The sequence below is a fragment of the Rhineura floridana genome, chromosome 4 (assembly GCF_030035675.1).
Source record: "Rhineura floridana isolate rRhiFlo1 chromosome 4, rRhiFlo1.hap2, whole genome shotgun sequence".
In the NCBI taxonomy this organism is placed as follows: Eukaryota; Metazoa; Chordata; class Lepidosauria; order Squamata; family Rhineuridae; genus Rhineura; species Rhineura floridana.
Genome location: NC_084483.1, coordinates 81,374,720 through 81,396,791, shown reverse-complemented (window position 1 = coordinate 81,396,791; position 22,072 = coordinate 81,374,720). Strand labels below are relative to the sequence as shown.

General features: G+C 41.8%; 1 pseudogene; it reads left to right on the top strand.

Moving 5' to 3' along the window:
* Positions 1-2,847: 2,847 nt before the first annotated feature.
* The window catches only part of LOC133384153 (ATP-binding cassette sub-family D member 1-like), an 85,909-nt pseudogene continuing 66,684 nt past the window's right edge, over positions 2,848-22,072 (top strand).

Below are 22,072 nucleotides of genomic sequence, written 5' to 3'. Positions count from 1 at the left end.
CACATCAACAGCCTCACCTGAAGAAGGTGAAAAGGAGAAGCAGAGCTGCGTGTCATCAGCGTACTGATGGCAACGCACTCCAAAACTCCTGATGACCGCACCCAGAGGCTGCATGTAGATGTTAAAGAGCATAGGGGACAAAACCGACCCCTGAGGGACTCCACAATGGAGAGTCCAGGGTGTCGAGCAATGTTCCCCAAGCACTACCTTCTGGCGACGATCCGCTAAGTAGAAGCGAAGCCACTGCCAAGCAGTGCCCTCAACTCCCAACTCCGCAAGCCTCCCCAGAAGGATACCGTGGTCGATGGTATCAAACGCCGCTGAGAGATCAAGGAGAATCAATAGAGTCACACTCCCCCTGTCCCTCTCCCGACAAAGGTCATCATACAGGGCGACCAAGGCTGTTTCAGTGCCAAAACCGGACCTAAAACCGGATTGAAACGGATCCAGATAATCGGTTTCATCCAAGAGCGCCTGGAGCTGGCCAGCGACCACCTGCTCCAAAACCTTGCCCAAAAAAGGGACATTCGCCACCGGTCTATAGTTGTTCAACACATCTGGGTCCAAAGAAGGTTTCTTTAAAAGAGGTCTTACTACTGCCTCCTTGAGACTGCCAGGGACTACGCCCTCTCTCAAGGAGGCACTTATTACCTCCTTGGCCCAGCCGGTGGTTACAGCCCTGCCAGTCTTCACCAGCCAAGATGGGCAGGGGTCCAGAGCAGACGTGGTCGCCCACACCATTCCAAGCACCTTGTCCACTTCCTCGAGCTGCACCAACTGAAATTCATCCAATAATAAAGGACAAGGCCGCACTCTGGACACTTCAATGGATTCATCTGTCATAACATCAGAGTCTAAGTCCCGACGGATGCATACAATCTTGTCCTGGAAGTGCTCCGCAAATTCGTTGCAGCGGGCTTCCGATGTTTACTTAGTATCATGAGGGCCAGAATGTAGAAGCCCTCGTACCACCCTAAAAAGCTCCGCTGGGCGGCAAAGGGATGATCTAATGGTGGTAGCAAAATAAGACTTTTTTGCCACCCTAACCGCTTTTATGTACAACTTAGTGGAAGCACTTACCAAGGAATGATTACATCCGTCAGGAGTTCGCCTCCACCTGCACTCTAGCCTCCTTCTCTCTTGCTTCATCACTCTCAGCTCCGGGGTATACCACGGTGCTGTATGAGTTCTGCACTGAAGGGGGCGCGGGAGCGGTCATGTCGATGGCCCAGGTCATCTCCGTATTCCACAAGTCAACCATGGCCTCGACAGGAGCACCAGTGCTATCAGCTGGAAAAACTCCCAGAGCCCGCTGGAAAGCTACAGGATCCATAAGCCTCCGGGAGCGGACCAACTTAATAGGTCCCCCACCTCTGCAGAGGGAAAGGGCTGTCGTGAGTCTAAAACTCAGCAAGCGGTGATCTGTCCATGACAATGGAGTAGATGAAAAATACCCCACCCTCAGATCACCTTCTCCATGACCAGTGGCGAAGATCAAATCAAGAGTATGTCCTGATACATGTGTCGGGCCAGTAACAATTTGAGACAGCCCCATGGTTCTCATGGAGGCCATGAAGTCCTGAGCTGCCCCGAGCAAGACAGCTTCGGCATGGATGTTGAAATCCCCCAGTACTACGAGTCTGGGGGACCTCAACAATACCTCCGAGACTATCTCAGTCAGCTCAGCTAGGGAAGCCATTGGGCAGCAAGGTGGGCAGTACACCAACAGTATTCCCAGTCTGTCTCCTTGGCCCAGCACAAGATGAAGACACTCCAAACCAGTCGCCGTCTGGACAGGGTGCTTGGTGAGAGAGAAAGAACTCCTATAGACCACAGCAACCCCACCTCCCCGGCCCTCAGATCTACCACAGTGCTGCACCGAATACCCAGGTGGGCAGAGCTGGGAGAGAGCAACTCCTCCCTGCTCACCCACCCAGGTCTCGGTAATACACGCAAGATCGGCACCTTTCTCCACGATCAAATCGTGGATAAGGGGGTTTTTATTAGCGACCAACCTGGCATTTAAAAGCAGCACCTGGAGATTCGAGAGCTGGCTGACAGTACAACAGTCCTGTGGATATGAGGAGAACCGGAACAAGGCACAGACACAACTTGTCTGGGACGAGTTCCCCTTACCTGGCACGTTCTCCTCCCAACACCATACCTCCCATTACCCGTCACTACGTTAATTGGGGCCCCCGAAACTCCCTTTGCTAGGGCCAGAGTATGTTCTCCCAGACACATCTTAAAATAAATCTAATACGACAAAACACTAAAAAAAACACACAGCACAAATACTCACACACATCCACTCAATCTCATTCACACAACAACCAACAAACAACAACAACAATTAAAATACAGCCAAGCAACAACAATAAACAACAACATTAAAAGCCCTCCTCCATAACAAGCCTTGTCTACAGGAAATATCGTCAACAGTGCTGGAAAATGTCCCTCATACGTTCTCCTGCCACCGCCGTCGCCACCAGCCGGACCATGATGACAACCTGGCCTTCTCCTGCGGTGCTCTCACCACCGCCAGGCCAGGATGTCTATGATAGAACCGTTCCATGCAGCAGTCTCTCGTCATCGTCACTCCACGCCGGGCCATCCCAAATCGCGCCCAGAGCCCAACCAGCCTCGTCAGTGCTCTCACCACTGATGGGCTGCTACACAGCCCCTGGGCATTCACTCGAGCATCCGCGCCATTCTCCACACCCCGGCCGTCTTGCTCTACCAACGTCACTCCACGCGGCATCCTCCACGCCCCAGCTGAGTCTCTCTCCGTCTCCCGTGCCGCTCCATGCGACGTCCTCTGCACTGTGAGCCTGGACCCTTTCCGTGATGCTCTCACCATCACAGGGCCAGGCTCACCACGACGCCCCAAGCTCTGCGCGCAAAGCGCCGAGCCCAGCTGACTCATCAGCGCTCTCACCACTGACGACAGGCCGGCGCTCCCCGCAGCCTATGGGGCCCAAACCAGCAGGCCCAGCCCAGAACTCCAATGGTCCGCAGCGGCGGCGGCAGCACAGCAATCATGACACCCCGGTGACACAGCCCGCAGCAAAAACGGATGGGCCAGCGGCGGCAACAACACCAGCTGCAATGACGGGCGACACAGTCTGCAGCGGCGGACAGGCAATGGAGAGAACGACCCAGCCACAACGACCCAGCCACAACGACGGCACCCCGAGGAGCAAACAAGGCAGCAGCAGTCCACAGCGACAGTAACGGGCGACAACGGCACCCCAACGGCACCCCAGGTACACAGTAGTTGACAGACAGGCAGGCAGGCAGATGGAATGATGGTAAGTAATGTTTTAAAAGATAAAACGCGGAGCTCCCTGCTGAGCTCCCTGCTGAGCACACACATATACACACAAGGCTGATGAAAATATCCATCGTTACTCATTGAATGTATCTAGTTTCAGCATGTCTGTCTGCACAGAGCTTGTGGCTATACTCCCAAGCTGTGCAGGTGTCATGGTGGGACCCCTGTTCAGAATCAAAATGCACAGGAGTACACTAGCATATCAGTAGATGCTTGTGCAGTGCACTGCTACCCTTCCACTTCCCAACTGGGCAAGCCTAGCTCTGTTAGAATGATCAGACTGTAGGAAACTTTGTCATGGTGTATAAACAGCAGGGCTTAAGAGAGAGCCAACAAAGCCTTCAAATATATTGTTTCCAATTTCACATGTACAGGAAAAGAGTGCCACTGAAACCTAACATAAATTGCATGCAGGTTTGCCACTGGGCAAGAGAGTCTTTAACTACTAGAATGTCAGCCTATTGATCAGAAAAAGCCATGTAGTAAAAAGGTCCCCCAGCTAGCAAAGCTGAGGTTTAAAGTGATTACAAAGCAGGTGAGCATACATTCATCTTAATACCTGTGTGCACCTGTTTCAGATAAATCAGATCTGAACCCTGGAAGAGGTCTAGCTAACAACTGAAGTTATTTACCACCTTTCATTACTAGGAATGCTATGGAACAAACATTGATTTCATAAAAGCACGTTAGTAATGAGGCCCCAAGCTAGTGAAAAGTTCAATAATAGAAAATATGAGTCTTACACTTCCAAGCTTTATTCTTGTGAGAGAGATCAGCCTCCCTTGCAGTTTTCAAAGTTCCAGTTCTTCCAAGTAATGTTAGTTCAAGAACTAAAATGTAGAAAATAAGTCTGCCCCCATAGTTTTGTAAGGGTGAAGACAGAGAGACATTTTAAGGCTGCATTCAGACATGGGGTTTTTAAGGGTTACTTTTACTGGTTATAATGCTAGCCCTTCTGTCCTGATTTCTAATGTTGCTTTCACACTGGGGTACCTATTGTGTTATGGAACTGTGACTTTTCAACTGATATCCTGCCATATCACATTAAATTTCATTCACACCAGTGAACATGGTGTGACACGAAAATGTCATCAGATATGTTGCCACTCCCTCACCCTTTCTGCACATGATTCACCACATGGTATGCCAAAATACCACAGGAAATTTCACTATGTGAATGGTGGGGGTGTCATTCATTAAAACCACAGGAAACTGACAAGGCAAAACTTCCACAATATTTCAGGTTCCCAAGGCTGCAAATAGATTTTTGTCTGGAAACAACTAACATGGAAATGAGTGTTAAATTTCTGCTAGATTCCACTAGATTTCCAAAAGTGGCTTTGAGGTTATGGGAGAGATCACATAAAATGCAAACATTAACAGATAAGGAAATGTCAGGAAGACAACATAAAGTGCTCCCTGAACAGAGTCTAAGTGTAGCAAACATGGGTTTGATAGCACATTTTCTGCCTGAAAACAAATGCCTTGTAGTTCAATGAGTGTTCCTAGTTCACTATACTTAGAATTATACATCTGTTTTCACCCATCAAGTCACAGTAGGGATAGAGAAGGAATCTTTTTTAAAATGGATTTATACATGGATTTTGGTGTTTCTGACCTGATTTGCGGTTTGCTTGCATTGGACCACCTCTTGCATCAAGTGTCTGCTTATGTCCAAGCTGCCCATGTATATAAATAAAGACATGAATAAGAAATGAGCAATGGTGGGAGAAGCAGCAACTGGGAGTGGGATGGTATAGGTCAAAATGAGAATAAGAGAGGGTGGGGGACAGTAAAGTCAGTCAGTGAAAACAGGATGGGAAAAGTGTGAGAGGGGGAGAAATGGCAGTATAACTGACAAGAGAGAAAATGGAGAGATGTGAAATGGGAGTCACAGAAGGGAGAGTGAAAGAAAGGTGGTGTGAAGTGTAGGGAAGCAAAACACATAAAAATGTAGATTGTATGAGGCACCCCAAAATTAATTCATACAGCATGCTGGTGAAGGTCCCCACTCGAATATTGTATTATCTGTTACACACATCTACCAGGAAAAAAGAGAATTCTTGTTAGACTTAAAAATGATAATGATACGGAAAAACTGAAAAAGTCCCAGGTCTGTGCTAGTTGCACAAAAGATTGGACAGAAACATTTTATTTATAATATGGCAAGCTATTATGGAGGCTTAATCTAAACTAAATCAAACCAAACTTTACCATGATAGCCTGTATTGCTTTTTGTTTGTAAGCATTTTGTTGTTTTGAGTATATCATTTTATGAAACTATATTTGTTTACTTTTGGTATTTTATATTTATAGACTACATGTACAATGTTCCTTCTAGTTTGTGAGAGCAATGAGTGATCATTGGAGAGGAACAACACATCTGAAACATACATCCACATACATTAAAATATTCCAATACTTAAAATATATGAGATAGGTTAAGTTGTTTATTTGTAGATTCCTATTGGATAGAATGTCTAAGGCTGAGGAGTAAAGTCTTGTGATTTTAAATTTATAGGAAATGTATAGACTGTTCATCAAAACACATTGTTAGAGAGCAGTACCTAGTGGTAAACTATAACAGTACTATCCTTTAGTGATTAATCTTGTCGCTGATAAGGGTGTCTTTTTTGCTTGACAGTCACAGTTTATCTTTTCAGTAAACGCATTTTCTCTTCTGGAAAATTGACAAGGAGTACATCCCTTATAGCTAATGGCTTTTATCACTCCAGCTTACAGATGATGGATTTGCTTCTAAATACCCTCAAGGGTGAGCTTAGCTGTTAGCATGTTCCTGGCTTTCATTCCCTCCATGTGGAAATGGTGGGAAGAATTTCCCCAGGCCTCATGTGAATCTTCATTTTATTCTTACAGGCAACAGACTACGTTGTTTCAGAGTTAGTCCACACAGTGAGTTGTCGCCTAAAGACAATATGAAATTACTTGGTGATTTTAGTGGAAGGAGAAATTAAGGCTGCAATCCTGTGCACACTAGGAGCATAGGAAGCTGCCTGATACTGAGTCAGACCATTGGTCCACTTCATATAGTCTTGTCTACAATGACTGGCAGTGACTATCTAGGGTTTCAGACGTGAGTCTCTCCCAGCCCTGTCTGGAGATCCCAGAGACTAGACACAAGACCTTCTCTATGCAAACCAGGTGCTCTACCACAGAATTATGGCCTTTCCTCACTAAATTGGGAGGCAGCCCCATTGAATTTAGTAGGACTCCATTCTGAGCAAACATGTCTCAGATCAATGCAAAATAACTATAGTCCACTAAAAAGGTAGTATTTATTTATTATTTATTTATTTATTATTTATTAATTAATAGCCGAAGCTCTCTGAGCCGTTTACAGTAACTAAAAACAAATACAATTTAAAATACATCTTTTAAAAAACAATTTAAAACACAATTAAAAAATTTAAAACAATATAAAACAATATAGTGAATATTGGATCATTTTTGTTGTTACTGCTCTGCTGCCGAAACATGATCTTCTGATTTATCTTTGCAAGATACATTTTGACTGAAGGTACTTGGCTTTTCTAGTTTATAATTGTAATATCTGTAAAATTAAAATGATAGGGAATGCTTTATCATCTTAATTTAGTACAGATCATTCAACGCTCAATGACAAATACATTCAGCCTCCTTCTTATTAGCCTATCAATATCTTGCAAAGCAAACAAACAAGACAAAAATCCATTCCGCCTCGCCTGATTATTTTCTGCATAATCCCTGAATCTATTTGAGATGGATGATACAAATATTTTCTGGAATATATTGCAGGCCTAGATCCATCCCCTTTCCTATGTGTACCAAAAGCTGTGTGCAGCCTTCCCGTGTATATAGCACTCTGTGTAGAGGAGGCTAGAAGGTGCATGAGGTGTAGAGATGGATCTGTCCATTTTGGTTCTCTTAGTTTCTCATTTATTCCAATTGTAAATTCAGTTCCCCGCATTTCTGCAGCAATTTGCATTTTTAAAAAAATCCTCATAAAAATTCTTCAGCATTTTTGTGTGAATTTCTCCTATACACATTTTTGTATGCAGTTTTGACTAAGGTATACATTTTAGCAAGCAGCATCTCCTAATGTAATGAATTTTTGTATGTTGTTTTCACTAATACATTAATTTTTATGCACACTTTTCCCTAATACATGCATTTTTAAAACATTGTTGGTTGGAGAACTGCATTGCCAAATATGGATAAGTACAAATGTTGAAGTATGGTTGTATTATGATCCTCATATTGTTTCAGAAAGTGTGCATTTGATAGATTCAGCTTTAAATGCAAACTGAATCTAATTTCTCCCCCATACCTAATTAGGAGGCTGGGCCATCTACTGTTGTTATTATTTATATAATGATGTCAGTTTCTTTGTATCAGTTTATACAATAAAGTAGCTAAGGACCATTTCCATCCCCAAGAAGCTTGTAATCAAGATTCAGAATCAAGAGGGAGGCGACAGGGGAAAGGGGTGGAAAAACAGGGTAACAAGGAATAAAAGGGAGCAGCACTGATGGCTCTAGGCGCAGTTCTAGTCTAGGAGATGCATAATGAAAACTCACTATGATCACAGTTCTTTCATAAGCAAATGTGACACCATTGGCCCATAGCAACTGATTTCATGAATCCAGTTTTGGATAATACACCCAGTCCATGCTCAACATCACCTACCACACATTGTATGCATGAAAGTGGGGTTTCCGCAGGTGCTTACTTATGCACAATTCATTGCGCATAGCCTCAGAGCTGCAGAATTATGCTAATTCACAATGAGGTGAATTATGGTTGGGTAGCTTTTGCTGGATTGTACCATTTCAGATTGCAGGTCCCTGCATATTCAGAATTAGTATGTATATACAGGATCTGCATATTTTTTAAACCAATCATATAATACAAATTTGCTGGAATGTTGCAAATATACAATTTTCTGGCTAAATGATTGCTCCATCCTACAAAGGCTGTTCTCCTGCAGAGGTACATGCATAGTATCATTAATGTTGATGGGATTTCCATAACCACATCAAAGCAAGATGAAGCCCTATGTGCATTTGCTCTGGCAGCACAGATGAGAAGAGCAGGAGCTCTTCCTGTGTGCATGCTAAATGATTTAAATGTTGAAATGCTTTTGCCATTGAACCAGTTTGAAAATGACATTTGGATTGATTCAAAATATAGACCCATGTCACTCAGTTATAAAATTAGCTTCAGCAGCAAAATAAATCTAAAGATAAGAAGTTGCAAGAGGGCTGTTAAATCACAAGGAAATGAATATTCTTTATAGGCTTTTGCAACCCATTTTGCAAAATAAAGTGCTGTAGTTTGTGTTTCATTCTCTTTTTCTCTTCCCCAAGTGAAAACCCAACCTGCACATCATTTTGTAAAGTCATACTCTTTTTCCAAGATTGCTTTCAAATGCTAGCCCCTTTCATAGCTTGTAGGAGAGAGACCATATGTATTTCTTTCTTTAAAAATTAAATATTGCTTTCAAAATTAGTGTATAAAGCAATTTTACAATATGAATAAAAGGGAGGCAAAGATATTAAGGAACATCCTTGTAAATAAAAAAATATATATCTCATAGAATAAGAAGGTGATATCATCAGAGGTAAAAATACATACAATGTTTGCCTTTCATCCATGGGAAACCATATTCATAAATCCTAACCTTCAGGGGTACAGTTCTCTCATTGTTCAATTTAAATTTTATACCACTAACACCTGAAACCAGAGCAACCCAGAGTAGACTTGCAAACACACTGAGTGGGACTCAGATAGTTGGCAGATAATACAGAGAACCAAAATGACTGAATCTTCATTATTCATAATAGTTTTACTCTCTAGTACAAAGCATACAAAATATCAAACGCAGCTATCGTGGTTGACCATTACTGGATGAAATCTGAAGCAACCTAAAGTTGGAGATCAAAGATTCAGGCTGGTTGAGCCTAAGAGTGTCCTTGAAAAAGAATGTAATTCAAAACTAGCTGGGTGCAATCCTTTTCCTGCCCTGTAAAGTACTATATATGTTGTTGGAACTTTAAAATGTTCCTGCTACTACTACTACTACTACTACCCCCCCCCGAGAGAGTATCCTAGCATATATCAGGGTTGGGGAAAGTGTAGACCGCCAGTTGGTATTGGATTTCAACTCCAATAATCCCTGACTGCTTGCCACACTAACTGAGACTAACGGGAACTGGAGTTCAACAACATCTTCTGGAGGGCTATGGGTTCCCTATCCTTGCTATCCAAAAATGTAGCTCTCATGCACCTTCAAATCTATATGTTGGTTGCAATGTAACAAAGTCATTTAGAATGGATCCAGTCGCTGTACATTTATAGTGCACAGCAGGGGTACCAAACATGGTGTTCTCCAGATCACTGGCCATGCTGGCTGGGGCTAATGGGAGTTCTAACCCAAAACATCTGGACATCCTGTGCTGACTACCTCTCCCCAGCCATATCACATGCATAATGTACAGAGCCCAGGAGACAGGGGGTCCAATTAGCAAGAACTAGCATCAATGAGTATCATGATATCTACAGGGAGCAACAACTAGCATCAACAGGTAGGGAGAGGCAGGTAGCTGATACAGGTCCGGTATTCAGGAGAATCAAGAAGATCAGTAACAAGGCTTGCAGGGCCACTGTCAGATCACTGGGTTCGAGGAAATTGCTGCAATGGATACCTGACATACCTCCAGGCCCTGATTACACTTTCCAGGTCCCATCCTACACCTATGGCTGGAAGTGGGAAATCCTTAAAAGATAGCCTTTTCCCTTAAAGCTTTTGTGCCTTTTCCTTAATTCTCACCTAGTGCACTCTCTGCACTAAGGATGGTATCCATTGGCCAGTGATGGTTCAAAAGCATTCTGTTGACCTAACAAGCTGGCATCAATTCGGGTTCATTCTGTATCCACCAGCTGCTGCTTTTACTGATCCATGTTTTTTTTGCTCTGAAAAATATTGATATTAATATTGATATTTTGAAGGAAATATCAATATTTTGAAGGAAATGTTGATATTTTAAGAGGAAATATTGATAAATTATCATTCTCACAATCAATGTTTTAGAGGGTTTTTTTTTAAAGTCCATTTTCAAAAATAGCAGTGGAAATTTGCTACGTGAAAATCTGATCCTTAGTGATTGAGAATAAGTAAATTAATAGAAAATTTGGCACCAAATCCAAATTGGGCAGAATTCTAGCACATCCCTATTCTGCACTGGAGAGCAGGTGTTGGGAGTGGGAGGTGTTTGGCATGATCAGAATTGGTTCCCTGGGAGGGGGAATGTGCAAGGCTCAGTAGGATCTGGGGAATCATGGTTCAGGGATTTCTGGTTCTAGGACACCAGTCTCAGGCTTGAGATGCATTGTGTTCCTCTATTGTGGGCAAGACATACTCAACTGGCTCCTCCTCCATGTCCAAGAAGCAGGGCAGTGACAGAACTAAAGTTTCAAATGCAGAGATGTATACCCTGATCAAACCATGACATTTCCTTAACTTGCAGCGCTGGGTGTTAATTGATTGACATAATTTGCATGAGGAGAAGGGAGGATTAAGACCACTCAATATTCTCTTTGAAACTGGCAGGGGAATGGAGCCATGTGTCTAGTGTCTTCCTTTTTCTGGTAAACTGTCTTTCAGGGTGACTTGAAACTATAATGAAATACGCTTACATGGAAATAAATGCCATTAATAACTGATTACTTTATTGAAAAAAATAGGGAAAACAAAAAAAAAATATTCTCTTGGCAATTTTAAGAACACTGAAGAATGAAAATAGAATATGAACTAAATGTACTCAATTCCCAGACAAATGAAGCAAATGAAGAAGGAAAATGGATATAAAATTAACCATCCTAACATCTTATTTTCTTTGGTTTAGATGGAAAGTTCCTGTGAATGGAACTCTGCTCCCAGGATTCTCCTGCTGGTGGAAGGAGAGAGGCAATTTTCACCAGTTCCTCCTTCCGCTTACAGCCATCCAGCACTCCATGAAAATCTGACCCAATGGGTTGAGGAATCCTACAGAATAGTGTGGGAGATGACTCCAGAGACCAAAGGGATGAGTCATCAAAACTTGTTTCCTCCTTTCTCCAGAAGGAGCCTCCACTGGATTGCAGACTCTTCTGTGAATACAAGGAGGCCTTCTGTTTAAGGACAGACTAACTCAGGATCCATTCCTTTATCTTTAATAATATTGTATTGCTTTAGAGCAGGGATGGAGAACCTTTGGCACTCCAGATGGTGTTGGACATTAATTCCCATCAGCCCCAGCCAGCATGGCCAATGGCCAAGCATGATGGGAACTGGAGTCCAGCAACATCTGGAGGGCTGCAGAGGTTCTCCACTCCTGTTTTAGAGGAAGGATGCTGGTATGATCAGGTGTGTAGAACATCCAACCAGTAGAAGGCACAATAGTATTCCCTTAGTGCTTAGTTAGTGTTCTGTCTATGTTATCATCTTCTTTGGATCTAAGTAGGGTCTGTCAGTCGTGTGCAGAGCTTGGAAAAAATACTTTTTTAAACTACAACTCCCATCAGCTCCAGCCAGCATGGCCACTGGAGTGTGCTGATGGGAGTTGTAGTCCAAAAAAGTAACTTTTTCAAGCTCTGGTAGTGTGCATGGATTACTTGTAGTAAAACCTATTTCTTTAAGCAGTTATTACAAAATACATTAGAAATCTGAGAAATGGACAATTCAAAGGAAAATAGTATTTTGCTTGTTTTAATTCTGGGCTTAGCAGAATACTGTTTTGTTCCGTATGCCTTGAAGCTCTTATCTAGCTGGAAATGTTTTGTTTTGTTTTTTGTCCACTGAATGTATATGGGTGCTGAGGAATAAGCAAACTAATTAAGAAGTTTGGTTATATAGTAAGGGAAAAGCAACATTCTATGTGTCATGTTTCCACTGGAGTATTCCAGCATTTAGTTGATGAAGTGTGAAATTTTATAATGTTGTTCTTAAAAGCTGCATTTAGACAGCTTGTGGCAGAGAAAAAAATCGTTTGGGGGAACTGATCCCTACAGACAATGAATGATTGCATTTCTTGATGGACTGCAATACAAAGTTGGAGGTAGTAGTCATCAAACCTCCAAAGGCCTCTTACAGGACAGCTAGTGGAACCAGCATATCAAAAAAGGATGTTTACAAATGTATGTTAATCCATGCAGAAAAGTCTTTGTATAAAATTGCTTTCTATTTTCTCTCTCTAATAGATTGCAAGTATAAAACAGAAAAAGCAAGATACTTATCCGTTCCTGCCTCTGAATATGTCCTGCAGGTTATTTTCTACCCCTATATTAATTCATTTGATGACAATACTTGATAATATGGTTTGAAATATTGGGATGGCCTCAGAACTTTGAATAAATAGCATTGCTTTTGAAATATTGTAGGCAACATCTTTAAATTATTATATGTAAATAATTCTTAACAAAGATACAGGGAATCATTAAGTAAGCCCCCAGATTTTCTCTCTAGTTTTCCCTCTTCTCTCACTGTTCTCAAAAGTATTCACTAATAGTAAAAAAACATAGAGATGTTGCCACCACTCACCATATGCTCAGAGGCACGTGTTACCAAATTCTTCCAAGCTACACAGGAAGTGGATTGGACTGTAAAAGACCAACCCTAATTGTGTTTCCATTTTGACAAATTTGTAGGGCAGTACAATATCTCAGAAAGCAAGTCAAGTCTCCTGCTCCCCTGGTGAATTCACTATAGCTGCCCAATTTCCCTGCTTTTAAAAATTTGATAGAAATATCTGTTGGCTATAGGTATGTATGTCCTTAAACCACAAGGTGTTTTTTTGCCTGTTCATGAATTTCTCAGCTTTTTAATCCAAGCTGTAAGAAATGGGATCCTGTGCAAGTTTGCCGAGAATTTACTGATCATTTGCATGCTTATTGAGTTCAGTGGGATTTACTCCTCTGCAATCATGCTTAGGATAGGTGAAACGGACCATGGGGGAGGAGGAGAAGAGGGAGGGAGGGAGGGCTGGAGTGGGCAGAGGAGGAGAAAGAAGGAAGAGGGGAGTGGAGGAAGAAGGGAGGATGAGGGGAGAGGAAAGGGGAAGGAAGGGAGGGGGAAGGGAGAGAGGAAGAGGAGGAGAAGGAAAGAGAGGAAAGGAGAGGAGAGAGGAGGTGGGGAAAGGCAGGTCAAATCATTTGTATGCATATTGAGTTCAATGGGATTTACTCCTGTGCAATCATGCTTAGGATAGGTGAAACTGACCACAGGGAGGAGGAGAAGAGGACAAAAGAGAGGAGAGGAAAGAAGGAATGGAGGGGGAAGGAGGGGGAGGGGATTGGAAGGGAAGGTGAGGAGGGAACAGGAGGGGGAGGAAGGGGGAGGGGAGGGGGAGGGGACAGCAGGGGAAAGGAAGGGGAAGGGGAGGGTCAGGAGGGAGGAGGAGGGAAGGGGAGGTTTGATCATTTGCATGCTTATTTAGTTTAATGGGATTTACTCCCATGAAATCATGCTTAAGATAGGTTGAACTGACCATGGGGGAGGAGAAGGGGGAGGGGAAAGGAGAGGAAAGGAGGAAGGGAGGAGAGGTGTGAGGGGGAGGGGATAGGAAGGGGAGGGAGGATGGGGCTGGAGGGGCAAGGGAAGGAGGAGAGAAGGGGCAAGAGGGAGGGGATAGGAGAGAGAAGGAAGGAGAAGGTAGGGAGGGCAAGTTTGATTATTTGCATGCTTTTTGAGTTCAGTGGGATTTACTCCTCTATAATCATGCTTAGGATAGGTGAAACAGACCTGGGAAAGGGGCTGAGGGGTGGAGGAGTGGGAAGGGGGAGAGAAGGAGAGGGAGGGGAGGAGATTGGATGGGTGGTCACTGGGCATAGGGGAAGCCCCTTTCATTTCCAAAAGGAAAACATTGTGGACAGTATCATTCTTTTTCAGGGTTTCCCCCACCATTTAAACCAAACCTGTCCCTGGCCACATCCACACCAGACCTTTATTTCACTTTAGACAGTCATGGCTTCTCCCAAAGAATCATGGGGAGTGTAGTTTGTGAAGGGTGCTGAGAGTTGCTAGGAGACTAACTATTCCCCTCTCACAGAGTTACAATCCCCAGAAGAGGGCCTGACTGTTAAACCACTCTGGCCACTGCAGTTCTGTCAGGGGAATGTGGCCTGCTGAGTAGCCAATCCAGACAGCTGTGAGTCTGGCTTTTTAGAACACTGACGGTTCTTACTGAGCATACCTCTGCTTCTCATTGACTTCAATATTAAATTTCTTAAAGTGATTAAAAATCAGCCAGGCATTTTTGTTTTAACTTTTAAACTGCCGAAGATGAAGGTCAGAGTATGGGGCAAGGTCAGTAATAGGATTACAGGTACTCTGTGAACATGGCTGATTTTTAATTAATTTCAACACATTATGAGACCACTGACAGAAAAAAGTCCAACAGGGGTCTGGATTTTTTTCTCTTGTTTTACACTTTGAACTTTTGATTCTCTCTGACTGTTTTGTATATTGCCATGAAAACCTAAAGTAGCATTTCTGAGTTCAGGATTATAAGTTTTGTAAGGTTTTGTTTTGAAATGAACTTGGGGGAAGCAGCAGAATAACTTGGGGGTATTTCAATTTAACTTTGCGGAATGTGAAAAATCCATGCTGACTATAGTATAAAGCGACTCTTGTGGCTGTATAATATATTTATCTCCCTTTGAGAATTGTTTGTACTTTAAAACAAAAACTCTTTTCCTTGGCCTCTTAAACAATGGATTTCAAAAGAGGTGACATTTTTACAACCAAGCAAATTGTGTTTTTTGAAGGAAAAAGAAAAAAAACTGAGGGAGGGAGTCTATTTGTCTTTAGCGATCACCGATGGTGAATCAACTAAGACAAGCCTGGAAGACTTCAGCTGTGGTCTCAATCTGTTCTGAATGCAGATAAAGCCAGGATCTATATGTGTAGGTAATTAATTCAATATAGATAACTTTTGGGTTCCCAGAAAAAAAAGGAGCTTTGAATTGATAAATTTGGAAACAGTTTGACAGGCTTATTTCTGCTATGGGCAAGGGCAGTTTAAGTCACTCCAGAGATAAGGTATGGAAAAAAAGCTCTCAAATTGACTTGACACAAGTGATAAACATGCACTGTCTTTACCCTCCTTGTAACAGCATCTTCTGAAGCCAAGCCCTCTAAGCGCTGCACAGAACTGCAATTATAACAAGTGTGTTTTTCACAAAGTTGTTACTAATGGAGTAGTGATCATGTGAGGACTGCACCAAAGGGACTTCCCGGAAGGATTGCTCCGCCTGTGGCTGCCTCTGAGATGAGCTCTGTCTCAGAGGAAGCTTTTTTCAGTTTAAAATCAGTCAAAAGGGAATTTTGACTGGTATAAATGTTCTCCCAGGCAAGGGTGAACTGAAGATTATCCACAGAAACTTCGTTGGGCTGTCGGTGGCTGGAATTGATCAGGAATTCCCTGGGATAAGAAGGCATACCTAGCAGCCGAGGACGGAGTTAGGACTTCCAACAAGCTGGGCTGAAAAAAAGCGAGACGTTTTTTCTTTTAAACGATCCACAACGGGTGAGCTTTCTTCTGTCTAATCTTATCATTTGGCTTAAATTACTACAGTAAAAGAGATTTGTTTAAGAATCAGCAATTAAGATACCTGTGTGAGTTACACTTCTCTCTTTTATACAAGGAATTAAGGAGGAGGAAAGAAAATTTAAAAAGCTTATCTTATTTTTTATGGCAAAAAGCTGGCCTGAATTTGGAAACTATAAAGATTAAAACGGATGAGGGGCAACTTACCCGAAGAGAAAATCTGATTTAGATGATTATTTGATTGATATATGTCTGGGACTACTTTTTCTTGGACTACTTTCTTTAGACGAATCTGCTGTTCGTGTATGTTACTAATTGTTTGGCGGTGTGAACCAAATTTGTTTTGCATTCTTGGATGTGCGGGAGATAAGAATTGTGCTGGCCAGATGATGTCAACAGGCCTGGAATATTAACTCCCTTATTGCTGGAAAAAGAAGCAAATTACTCTTTGCTTGGGAATTGTGGCTATATTGGAAATTTGAAGGGTTTTTTTTTTCGGCTTTAAGAATGACAATCAAAGAAGTGGCAGAGACCCTGGATGTACCCCTGGAAGGGTTTTTCCCTCTGGATATGTTTCAGAAGATAATGGATGAGATTAAGATAACGAAACAAGAACTGGGACAGAGTAGACAAGAGATGGCAACTGAATTTGGTAAAGTGAAACAGGAGTTGAAAGAAATAAAGGATTATATGAGAAAAGAAGCAGATGGACAAGCAATAGAAGAAGAAAAAGAAATTAAAGGGAAGGAGCAAATTCTGGAGATTGGATCAGATATATCAAATGTGGAATTGGAAAAAGATTTGGACTTTATGGCAAAAATTGAAGGGAGGATGCAAGTCCTGGAGATTGGAACAGATATATCAAGTGTGGAACTGGAAAAATATTTGGAGTTTGTGGATCCTGGAGATAAAGATTACTGTTTGGAATTCGGCGTTGTCCCTGGAGAAATTGATGAAGATATCAGAGATAAAGCTATCAATGTTTCGATGGAATTTCTGGACTGGAATGATTTGATGGAACTTGAAATAGAGAAAATTTATAGAATTAATTCCAGATATGTGACAATGGAAAAACTCTCAAGAGATGTGCTAGTGCATTTCGTAAAAAAGAGGAACAGAGATATGACTTTACAACAATATTTCAGCAACACATTCAGAATTGATGGCAAGGAAATATTTGTGATAAAGGAAATTCCCATCAGACTCTTACTATATGACTATGACTATGACGGCAAGATTATTATGGGTGCAAGGATGGAAGTTGGAAGATGGAATTAACACTGATAATGGAAGAATGGCTATTGAAATTACTGGACCTAGCAGACTTGATGAGATGGATTAATTGACATGTTTACTTGGAGAAAGATCGATGGATATATTTCTCAAGGAGTGGAAGCCTCTCTTTGACTTTTTGCAGAAAGAATAAAGTGATGTTAATGAGATTTGATGATTAATTAAGATAACTACTGGAGGAAAGTGATTTTGTAATATATTAAGAGACAGGTTTGTTATATATCATAGACCTATAACTGATCTGCGACAAATCGGAAGTCAACATTTTATTTTATTGTTTAATTTGTTTCTTTTTTGTTTTGTTTTGTTTTGTTTGAAAATTTGAATAAAAATTAATGATAAAAAAGGACTGCACCAAAGGATAAAAGAAGAGTTATTGGTATTACAAACAGAGGGCTCATCCAGATGACTGCAAAATGTGTGACACGCCCGCTATGTGTGTTGATTATTTTTCGGTCGTCCAAATGATGTCTCACGCTGTTACGCATTTTCACGGGTTAAATCCGCTCCTTGCAATACCGGCAAAAATGTGATTTGCTGTTTAAAATCAGGAATTATCCGCTGTGCCTTCAGGAGTTAGGATGCAATACTGTGGACTTTACAGCTGATGGGCAGTTCTTGGGCATTTCCCCTTGCCCCTTCTCCTCATTCCAGCCAATCATGTATCTGCACTTTTGTGCATGTGCGAGAATAAGCCCGGGAAAATTGAACCAATCATCACAATGGTGGGGTGTTGGGGGGGGTCTGCAACTACTGCACAGATGCATTTTATTTTTTGCCAGCCTGCAAACTGGGTGGCCACTCTGGGTGAGATCTGCAATGCACAGCAAGCGAGAAAGGGGGGGTGATCGGTTTCAGCCTGCCTCCGGAAAGCTTTGTCAATTTCATTCTACTTGCTGGGGGTTTTGCTTCAAATCAGAAAAGCATACATTTGTTTAAGTGTAATATCGCAAATACAAACAAGAAAAGGGCTGCTGGTCGGATTCATGCCTGCTCCGGAAAGCTTTGTCAATTTCATTCTCCGTGGGAAGGAAAGGGAGAAGGGGGGGTGACACGTTTCTTGCTTTTTTGGAGAAATAAGTGCAATTGCCAGCACGTGTATCTCCTTGAATATCAATAAAGGCAGAAAAGCATTCAATCATTTAAGCATAATATCGCAAATACAAACAAGGCAGGCGTGAAACCGACCAGCAGCCTTTCTTTCCAAGGCGAGAACTCCTTTACAGCCATATTGTGCTTCATTCCAAAGGGGGAGAGGAACATATGTAATTTTTTTGCTGACCAATTGGTTGATAGGGGGAGGTTTTAGAGGCGGAGCTTGGAAAAAGTGAAAAGAATGTAGGGGTCTTACCGCTGCGTGTGCGGGTGCAAAAAAGCATTTGGTTTTAATTGGGAAAGAGCCAACTAAAAGGCAAAGTGAGGACTATCAGATGACAAAGTGAATATGGAAACCGTGGATTATCCCGCTCCGTTTGGATAAGCCCAGATACAAAAACATTGGGAATGAAGGTAAAAAATAATAGCTGACCTGCTTTAAGCAGAAATGCATGTAATCAGAGGGCTGACCTGCTTTAAGCCTAAAAGCAGAAATGCATGTAGGAAGATTGTATCAAATAGCCCAATTTGTCAAGAAATGAATAAAAGTCATCCATAGGAGAAACTACTGTGCATTCAAAGTGGGCACAATCCAGCCACAATTAAGTAGCTTTCATCCCAGTGATTTCCATGAGATCAACAGAAGCTTGCAATTACATTCTTCTGTGTTCAGTTAGATTCACTTCCATCTAAGCATGCACAGGATTGCACTTTTAGGCCACATTCACACCATACAATTAATTCCACTATTATTCCACTTTGAACAGTCATGGATTTCCCCAAAGCCACCAATTCCCCTCACAGAGCTACAGTTCTTATGTTCTTATGTTCTCCAAGTGGCTTAACAGTCAGTTTCTCTTCCCAAAGAACGCTGGAAATTGTAGCTCTGTGAAGGGAACAGGAGTCTCCTAACAACTCTCAGTGCCCTTCAGAAACTACCCTTCCCAGGATTCTTTGGGGGAACCCATGGCCATTTACATGTCTTAACTGAAATCAGCTGGAAGAGCTTCACTTTGATTAAACTATGGCCAGGGACAATGGCTATGGTTGGTTATTTAGGGTGCAATCCAAACCCCTGATTCACCATGTTGGAACATTGGATAGAATGAGGTCTCCCTCTGCCAATGCAAAGCTCCTCATTCTGCCTGCCCAAAGTATTCACTTTCACTAGTGGTGGGTTTTCCTCTGGTGGTAGCCCACAGAAAGACTCAGAACAGGACATTCTGGGGGTGGGGATGGGCTGAATCTGCTGGACCCTTAGACAGCCCTACTGCTGTTGCCACCAATCTAGGCCCAATTGCTATGACAGCTCCAGACTGGCATAGCCCTGAGGAGGCTTTTGTCTGTTCCACACCTTACGTCCTGGCCAGTGTGAATGGCAGGGCTGCAAATGCAGTGGTCGCCATACTGCTTTGTCACACTGTGCCACTGCCCAGCTGGGGTATGGCTTGCTCTGCCAGTGGGTCAGTTAGCCATGATTGTTCATTTCAGAGACAATTTCCTATCTATCTATCTATCTATCTATCTATCTATCTATCTATCTATCTATCTATCTATCTATCTATCTATCTATCTATCTATCTATCTATCTATCTATCTATCTATCTATCTATCTATCTATCTATCTATCTATCTATCCCATTTTTGTACCATATAATCATATATATACAGTATATGTGTGTGCATGTGTGTGTTGTGCAGAATGTAAAATTTAAAACCAGTATAAAGTAATACAAATACAGAAAACATAATAAAACACAGCATATTCACATAGATTCACAGAAATGCAATATAGTATAATTACTATTACAATATATAATTACTATTACAATATATAGTATAGCATATATAATAAATGCTTCATGAGAGCACTTGCTGGAACAATAAAATTTTAAACTGGCAGCAAAAGCACATTACACATGGTGCCAGCCTAATCTCAAGTGAATTGCCTATGTTCCAGTGTTGCCTACCCTTCATATAGAGAAGTGAAGCCCTTTTATTATATTTCAAATATTTTTAGCCTGCCCTTCATCACAAGCAGTCACAGAGTTGGTCCATTAACTCAGTTTAAAAATAACATTGATCAGCATGGTATACAACTAGAGCAGATAAACACATACCTAAAACAAACTGCTAAAGCTAGAGAACAATTTTCAACAGCTAACATCCTACAAAGGCTTGAACGAACAAATATGTTTTCAGTTGGTGACAAAATACATAAAGGAACATGCCAGCCATACCTCAGAGAAAAGGGTATTCCATAAACAGGTAGCCACCACAAAGCAGGCCCTTTCCTAAATCACTGCATAATGAATTTCTCCTGGCAGTGGGATGCCAAGTAGGACCTCCCTGTGAGCAGCTTGAAAAGGGGTAGCCTTTTCTAGAATAAAACTCTCAAAAAATAAATAGCTGAAATGTTCATGTCAAAATGTGCATGTTCAGTTAGGGATGGATGGATTCTCATATAGGGAGAGAGAGTGCATTCTGCTCTCCACTAGCTCCAGTGAAGTTTTATTTAATGTTTCTCAATCCTATTCAATGGCTAGGAATTACAAGGTCACATAAATGAATAAAAGAAACATTTCCATAGGCAACCTCTCTCTCTCTCTCTCTCTCCCCGAAACTAAAACAAAATTTGACTGATGTGACAATCACTTTTATTATTATTATTATTATTATTATTATACCCCGCCCTTTCTCCAAAGACTCAGGGCGGCTTACAATTAAAACATAATTAGACTAAAAACCAAAACAATTAAATCAAACAAGAATACAATTAAACAGTTAAAAGTACATTAAATCCAAAGTAGATTAAAAATAGATAAACATTATTAATTAAAAGCCCGTCTAAACAAAACAGTCTTCAACTGAGTACGAAAAGACGATAACGAGGGAGCCGTACGAACCTCATTGGGGAGAGAGTTCCATAATCTAGGGGCAGCCACTGAGAAGGCCCTATGCTGTGTCTGCGCAAGAAAAACTTGTGAAGAAGATGGAATAGAGAGGACTTCCCAGGAGGATCCCTACGCCTGTGCAGCCTCTGAGACGGGCTCCCGTCTTGGATGAAACTTTTCCAGTTTAAATTCAGTCAGAAGGCTCTTTTCTGACTGGGAATAATTTCTTCCGGTTAAAGAAGAAACGTGAGATTTCCTACATAGCTTTGTTTTGATTGTTGGAGTCTGGAATTCGTCAGAATTGTCTGTCTTCCAGCAGCTCAGACAGAGCGAGGATTTTTATGCTAGCTCAGCTGGATAAGTGACCCGGTTTTTTTTATACGGATTAACAGGCAAACATCCTCCTGTCTACATTCATCATTTTCTTATCTATACAGCTAAAGAGATTTGTCAAAGTAACAGCAATTGAGATAACCTAGGTGAGGTAAGACCTTCCTTTTTTTATTCACGGAACTAAGGGGGAAGAAAATATAAATAGCTTATCTTTTTTTTATTGCAAAAAGCTGACATGGAAAATGGCATTCTAAAGATTACAACGGGCGAGAGATTTCTGATGGGAGGAGATAAGAAATCTTTTTGATCTATGGCTGAGATTATTTTTTCTGATCTACTTTTTTTTTGACGAATCTGCTCATTCTCTCTGCTACTAGCTATTTCGATGCTGTGAACTAAAGCTGTTCTTACACTTTCAGGCAGATAAGAGATAAGGGCTGTCTAGCGTGTGACGTAAGTTTGTTGGAAAAATTAACTCCTTTGTAACTGGTTAAAGAAATAAGCTGCTCTTTGTTTGGGACATTGAAAATTGAAGGAGT